Below are 7,892 nucleotides of genomic sequence, written 5' to 3'. Positions count from 1 at the left end.
GCAACTGAAATGAATCAGACAGCTGTTGTGACATCAATTTTCTGGCTAAAAACAATAAAATACAAAAATACAATTAAGACTCTGAAAAATCTTATTTAGTCAGTGAACTGGTAAGATCTGGAAAAGAATTTAAGTCTCCTGAGTCCAGAGAACATTCCCATGGTTAGAATTATGAAGCTATGTTTATTTAGTTGGGAATTCCAATTTATGAATAAAGTATATCTACTTCTGAAACAGTGATGAAGTAAATATTTTTCACAGTAATATGAAAAAAGTTATATCTTTCATAGGGAGAAAATTCCATCTTCCTCAAATTGTTTTAGGTTTCCTTGGGACCCATTATATTCACACGACAGTTTTCATGATCATTTTTTCTTCCGGGGATGCTAAAAGCTGCTTGGATGATTCTTGTGTTGTCTAAAGGTAATCAGGTTGAACAAGAATTTGACTACCCTCTACAATTTCTCTTATCTTTACTTAGTAATCACATTTTTAAAGAAAATATTGCCCAGGGTACTAAAAATTGAAATAATATATACAACATGATTTTTATAATGCTTTCATATTATATTTTGTGGTGCTAAGAAGGTATGTGACACATTTGCTCACACGGGAAGGAGGATGTGTGGCTGGGGCATTAAGTAAGGAAATGATGAGGTACCTGGAGGCAAGAGGCTCTTGCTTCAAAGAAAAAAATAATCATATTTCACTGTCTAATTGGGATAATTTGGCTTTTTGCTTTTGTAAGAAAACCTTTAAGTATATATTTCATGAATGATTATTTATGAATATAGCAAATAAGAAACCTCATATGCTTCATGTAGAGGAGGCTAGCTAGTAACTAGACTTACACAGTAAGTGCTAAGTGTTGTGAGGTATGTGTCCAAAATGTGATAGGAAAGGCATCCAACGAAGTCTAGGAAGAAAATGAATCAAAACACCATTATCTAAGAAGTCATTCATCAAATTAAACTGAAATATAAGTATGACTTGGCTCTAAATATAAGGAAAAACAGCATGAAGTAGATAGGCACTATCAGTATTCACTAAGGATTTTGACTAATTTCTTAAAAAAAAATTCTCTTTAATCTTAGATAGGACACTGGATGTGACCAATGTGAGTGGAAATGACATGTTTTGATTGTGGACAGCAGCAATTAAGAGTCATTGTGCAATATTTCATACTTTCTTTTGTTGGTACAATGAAATCTAAAGACTCAGCTTGAAATAGAAACCCCTCACAACAATGCAGTTTCCTTACACCAAGGTCTCCCGTAAGTACGATGAGAACATGCTTCACCATGCATTGAACATGCAGTATTGGGAATAAAATTTGTGAACTTAAGCTCCCGACATGTTAGAGGTGTTTGTCAGTGTGGCTCAGCTTACCTTGATGGTTACAAAAATGATTTCTGTAAATGATGAATAATTCAGAACCAGGAAGTAGAGTGACAAGAAATACTGTTGGGACATCAGGACTAAACCATGAAACATTTTGCTTGCAAATTTTGATGAATTTGATTTTTATCTTGTGACTACATTACTGACATAAATGGACTGATATATTGTTGGCATACATAAAGTTTCACAATCTTGGCATTGCCGACATTTTGGGCTATATGTTTCCCTGATTTTAGGGACTGTCCTATGTATTGAGGATATTTAGTTACTTCTCTGGCCTTTATATACCAAATGACAGTTGTGTCCTCTTTCTCACTTATACAAGCCAAAAACATTCCCATACATTGCTAAGGATCCTTCACTGGGCAAACCCATCCTCATTTGGGAACTACAGGCATATAAGAGAAAAATGGATTCAAGATAAGCAACAGAGAGTGACTTTCATACCATAAAAGACCATTCACATTTTATAAACTAGTGGATGATAATCTCAAAGTTTTGTAAAAATTTCTTAGATTATACCATTGAATGTGGATTGCAGAGGGTTAATGTCAACCGTGAGGGTACTCCCTTGGAAGTGTCATGACATGTCTTAGACACTAATGTAGACAGACAACAGTGCATTGAGAGAGGAAAGCAAAAAGTCTGAATCCATTGAGGCAATAGTATCATAACAACATGAGTCATGTAAAATGCAGTTCTTCTCTGGTAGGAAGAATGTGACTTATAGGAAAATTCATAATGGTTTTCGAATTAAAAATTAAATTTCTCTTTAAGTTATATTTACAAGTCCAAGAAAAAAAGCCTTTATAAAATCTCTTGCATTATACTCTTCATCTCAAATTTAAAACATTGAAATATTATCCTGTAAATCAAGGATCTTGTACTAACAGTCAGATTTTGAAGGTTGATAGGAAAAAAATTGCTCCACTGTTTTTTGGTTATATACATCATGTGTATTAATTGGTTACATTCATAATCTATCACTGAATGACCATCTTACACTGTATATGCATGTTGACATTAGTTTTCCATTAATAAGAAAGACAATACTTATATAAATTTTTAAAAGCTTATCTTAAAAAGATAGCTGTGTGAAATTCTGTGTATTCTTTTAAGGTTTCTAACTCTCACAAGATCTAGGAACACTGTACTATCATCATTTCCAATGGGGGCACATTAAAGTCATCATTTTTCCTATTCTTCTCTACCTGGTACTTTAGAGCAAAATGGCAATTGCTGAATATAGTACACATATCCTTTTGATGGTAATGGTTCTGTAAATTATAGATTGACAATTTAAATATTAAAAAGTAGGCTATAACTTTGGAAACTTTGTATAATGAGGTGGGGGGAAAGGTAGCAAAATGTAAACATGCATTGAAAAACTCACTAATGATGTTTACTTCATTACTTAGGTGCTATTAGATTACATTGGATCACTCAAAAATAGAATATCTTTTCTGCTTTAATAACAGCATTTGTGTTTCTTTTTTATTGCAGGCATGGTACAAGAGTGGCAATTTCACAGTAAGCAGCTAGACTGATGCTATTCATTAGCAATAGTATAACGTATCATAGGAAAAAGTAATGTTCCATTTAACTACAAGTTTCAAAATCTTAAATCCATCTCTGCATGGCTGTCTAATACCGTACATGCATGATGCCATTGATTTTATTTTCATTAACAAGGTAAGAAAAGAAACATTTAAATAAATTTTAAAAGTTTATCTTTAAAAAGATAGCTGTGTGAAATTCTGTATATCATGCATTCTAGCTAGAAGAGAAAAAACAATCTCTCTCATTAGCTAGATTTCCTACTCAGCCCAGCTGGGCCATTGCAGTGATCTAGGGAGTCCAGGTGATCATGAGCCAATGATTATTCATTTGTATGAGCAGACAGAATAACATGCCAGTAATAGTTACCCACAGTCAGCATCTGTGCATAGACACTGATAGGGGTAATTGTGATGGCAGCCAAAATGGCAAATCCCAGCATACTCTCTGCCTGAACACAGCTATTTGAATGAAAAAAAAAAAAAACCAGCAGACATTGAACCTGCTTGCATCTTCCAAATTTTCAGAACTGTGAGGAAATAAATTTCTTTTGAAAATAAATTACAAAATCTCAGGTGTTTTGTTACAGCAGCAGCAACACACTAAAACACTAATAATATTATACTACTCCAAAAAAGGGTATTGAAAGAGAGAAAGAAAAAATAGAGAAGAAAATAATCTTATGATGGATGAGATCAGGCATTAGAAATTCTATGTAGCATTTCCAGTACTGCATTATTTTTTTTCCATATAATAGGTGCTCATTCAAATGCATATAGTATTTTTGTCTCCATATAAAAAGTTTTGCTTTCAGTGTGCTTTAATTTATAAAACTGCTTGACTCTATAGACTTAACTGCTTACTCTACTCTTTTCATTCAAAGATAAAAGTGAAAAGATACCTCAATTAATTATTCAAATTATTTCTTTGTGTACTTCTAACACATTTTATCCATTTCCCTTGTGAGGCCTTCAGCATTCTTCTGCACAAACAATGACACATAGAGTATATCTTCCTAATACAGAGTTGCATAGTTTTTAGGTATAGGTGTAGAATTGGTGGTTAATATAAGATTATACAAGTTGTCTCCTGTATTTAGCAATATTATCTTTCAGGCCATATGAATGGTGTAAAGAAGTTGCAAATACTCATTAATTATGCTATAATTTATTATTTTAAAATGTCATTTTTATATGTTTGTTAAGGGATGTATAGAACTTTAACTTAGACAGAAAAACTTTCAAAAAGATTACATTTCAAGTACAAAGGAGGAAAAAGCAAAATGGTATGACTTGCTCCTCCAACACATCAAAGTGCATTGTATCTGATGATGGTACATACGGAGATTTCAAGAGTTGGTGGGTGACACATGTAGATGGAAGCTGAACTATAAGTAGCCTTATAGAAAATGGGGATCCCTGTAAAGCTTTCCAGTGAAGACTATCTGACATTGACTTTTGATGTTAGTTATATTCCTGGGCAGAGGTTGGGTTAGATGGAGTAATGAGTCATATGTCAAGAATTAGAATATAAATAGTAATTGCACATATATAAAAGAACCACTAACATTTATGAACATGTACTAATTCTCAAGACCTTTGTTAAATGCATTTTAATATATTATCCAAAATATTCTTACTCTAAAATAGAGAGATAGTTATTATTTTATGAATGAGGAAATAGATTCAGAGAGGTGGAGTTATTATATACAGGGCATGCCCAATGTTATGGGGTTTGAATATTATACAATGTAAAACTTGTTTAACAAAAAATTGGAAATAATAGATTCAAATTAGGAATATATATTTCTGATGAGAAAATTACAGAAAAATTTTAATTTTACAAAACTAAGACATAACATAACTATCTGATGGGACATCCGCACCTGCTGCTTCGGGGCCCCACCGCCACCATGAGCATCTGCCACACCAGGGCTGGGCAGGCCGGCCGGCGGGACAGGGCCCTGGATGGCGGCGGGTCGGGAGACTCACCCCACCCTCCCTCCTACTGTTCACCCTCCCTCCTCTCTCAGGCCCGCCCCACCGCTCAGCCTTTCTACTAGCTGCAACTTCAGTGTTGGTGAATTACTATGCTTCTTTGCACATTGACTTCTATGGTGCCTACAATACATCAGCTTTTGGAATTGAGCTGCTTCTTCGAAAAGGGCCCTCATTATGGATGGCACTCATTATTTTACAGCTAACATTTGGAATTGGATACATCACACTACTCCAGATTCATTCCATCTATTCACAATTAATTATTTTGGATCTCTTGGTTCCATTAATAGGATTAATCACAGAGCTACCCTTACATATCAAAGAGATTTTAGTTTTTACCTTTTCATTGATTCTCATATTAAATACAGTGCTTGTCTTAGCAGTGAAACTTAAGTGGTTTTATTATTCCACAGGATATGTTTATCTTTTAGTGAGGCACGTGTATCGAATTTATGGATGACAGTTATTGATGAAGGACACATGGAAGAGGATTCATTTCCTAGATATACTTCTGGCTGAAAAGGATTACAGCTCAGGCTACAGTGTTAATGTACACTTTAAGGATGGCAAATGAAACTGAGTCCTTTTTCATTTCTTGGGATGAATTCTGGGACCTCATTTGCAATCTTATAATTAGTGGATGTGATTCTACACTAACTGTCCTGGGCATGAGTGCTGTAATTTCCTCAGTAGCCCATTATTTGGGACTTGGAATATTGGCCTTTATTGGATCAACTGAAGAAGATGACAGGTGGCTTAGCTTTGTAGTACCAGTTTTATTTTTTATTTTTGTTCTTCAGACTGGTTTAAGTGGGCTAAGACCAGAAGAAAGACTTATTCACTTAAGTAGAAACATGTGCCTTTTATTAACTGCAGTCCTACATTTCATCCATGGAATGACAGACCCTGTATTCATGTCTCTCGGTGCCTCCAATGAATCATCTTTTTGTAGACATTTTCCTCTTCTGTTTGTCTCTGCTTGCCTGCTTATTCTTCCTCTTTTACTTAGTTATGTTCTTTGGCATCATTATGCACTAAATACATGGTTGTTTGCAGTTACAGCCTTTTCTGTGGAACTCTGCTTAAAAGTAATTGTTTCTCTCACTGTCTATACACTGTTCATGATTGATGGCTATTATAATGTCCTCTGGGAAAAGCTTGATGATTACATCTACTATGTTCGTTCAACAGGCAATATTATTGAATTTATATTTGGAGTAGTAATGTTTGCAAATGGGGCTTATACTATGATGTTTGTGTCAGGAAGTAAAATTTGAGCTTGTATGATGTGCCTACATGCCTATTTTATCATCTACTTACAAGCAAAGAATGGCTGGAAGACATTTATGAATTGTAGAACTGCTATGAAGAAAATTAATTCACTTCCTGAAATAAAAGGGATCGCCTTGCAAGAAATAGATGATGTATGTGCAATTTGCTATCATGAGTTTACAACATCTGCTCGTATTATGCCATGTAATCATTCCCATGCACTTTGCCTTCGAAAATGGCCGTATACTCAAGATACTTGTCCAATGTGCCATCAAAAAGTGTACATCAAAGATGATTGCGAGGATAATGCAAATATCTCTAACAACAATGGCTTTATTGCACCCAATGAAAATGAAAATCCAGAGGAAGCTATAAGGGAAGATGCTGCTGAATCTGACAGGGAATTGAACAAAGTACAGATTGTGATGATGATGTTCAAAGAGAAAGAAATGGAGAGATTCAGCACACAGGCACAGCAGCTGAAGAATTTATTAATGATGACACTGACTGATTAAAATAGCATTTACTAATCATTGAGGTATTTGTTTAAAATTCAGATCATCCAAAATTGAGTAATATGCTTCACTTCCATGTGTAACCAAGCACAAAAACAGTATCAATGTTGAATCTGTGAATGGTTTTCTGTTTACTGTGATGTGCTACTGTAAAAATACCTCTTTAATTACTTCTGGTCTCTTTGGTGACCTATTTCAATTTGTGTTCATTATTGTACATACAATAAAATGTTTTCATGTTTTTATGAAAAAAAAGAAAAATCATTAATACATATTTTCAATGTACTGAAAACAATTTTGTAAAACAGTATAACTTAGTATCTAAAATAGGTTTTACTTATGTTCAAAAGTTATTAATATTTCTTTCAATTGGTACTATAAAAAGTCAAAAGATTGGCTAGGTCTCCTGAGAATTTTCTAAATTTATTTTGCAAGGAATAACACCTGTTATTATGTTTTATATCTAAATTCACTAAAGACCTAAAAAGAGCATGCTACAGGGACACTGCTACATCGATGTTCATAGCAGCACAATTCACAATAGCAAGACTGTGGAACCAACCTAGATGCCCTTCAATAGACGAATGGATTAAAAAATTGTGGCATTTATACACAATGGAGTATTACTCTGCATTAAAAAATGACAAAATCGTAGAATTTGCAGGGAAATGGATGGCATTAGAGCAGATTATGCTAAGTGAAGCTAGCCAAGCCCTAAAAAACAAATGTCAAATGTCTTCTTTGATATAAAGAGAGCCACTAAGAATAGAACAGGAAGGAAGAGCATGAGGAAAAGACTAACAGTAAACTAAGACGAATGGGGGGAGAGAAAGGGAGAGAGAAGGGAAAGCATATGGAAATGGTAGGAGACCTTCAGTGATACACAAAATTATAAGAGGTTATGAGGGGCAAGGGGGAGGGGGAAAAAAGGGAGAGAATTGAACAACAGCAGAGGAGGTAGAGAGGGAAGCTGGGAGGGGAGGGGAGGGAAGGGGGGATAGTAGAGGATAGGAAAGGTAGCAGAATACAACAGTCACTAATATGCCATTATGTAAAAATGTGAGTATGTAACAGAAGTGAGTCTGCAATTTGTATTTGGGGAGTTCAAAACCCAATTGAGTCAAATGTATGAAAGATGATATATCAT

At 34.5% G+C, this 7,892-nt stretch overlaps 1 pseudogene; it reads left to right on the top strand.

Annotated features, from left to right (window-relative positions):
- Positions 1-383: 383 nt before the first annotated feature.
- Positions 384-6,741, top strand: LOC144374543 (E3 ubiquitin-protein ligase RNF139 pseudogene; annotated as a pseudogene).
- Positions 6,742-7,892: the final 1,151 nt, after the last annotated feature.

This window comes from Ictidomys tridecemlineatus, unplaced genomic scaffold (genome assembly GCF_052094955.1).
Source record: "Ictidomys tridecemlineatus isolate mIctTri1 unplaced genomic scaffold, mIctTri1.hap1 Scaffold_733, whole genome shotgun sequence".
Taxonomy (NCBI): domain Eukaryota; kingdom Metazoa; phylum Chordata; class Mammalia; order Rodentia; family Sciuridae; genus Ictidomys; species Ictidomys tridecemlineatus.
The sequence above is the reverse complement of the archived record's forward strand: the minus strand, read 5'-3'. Positions and strand labels throughout refer to the sequence as shown.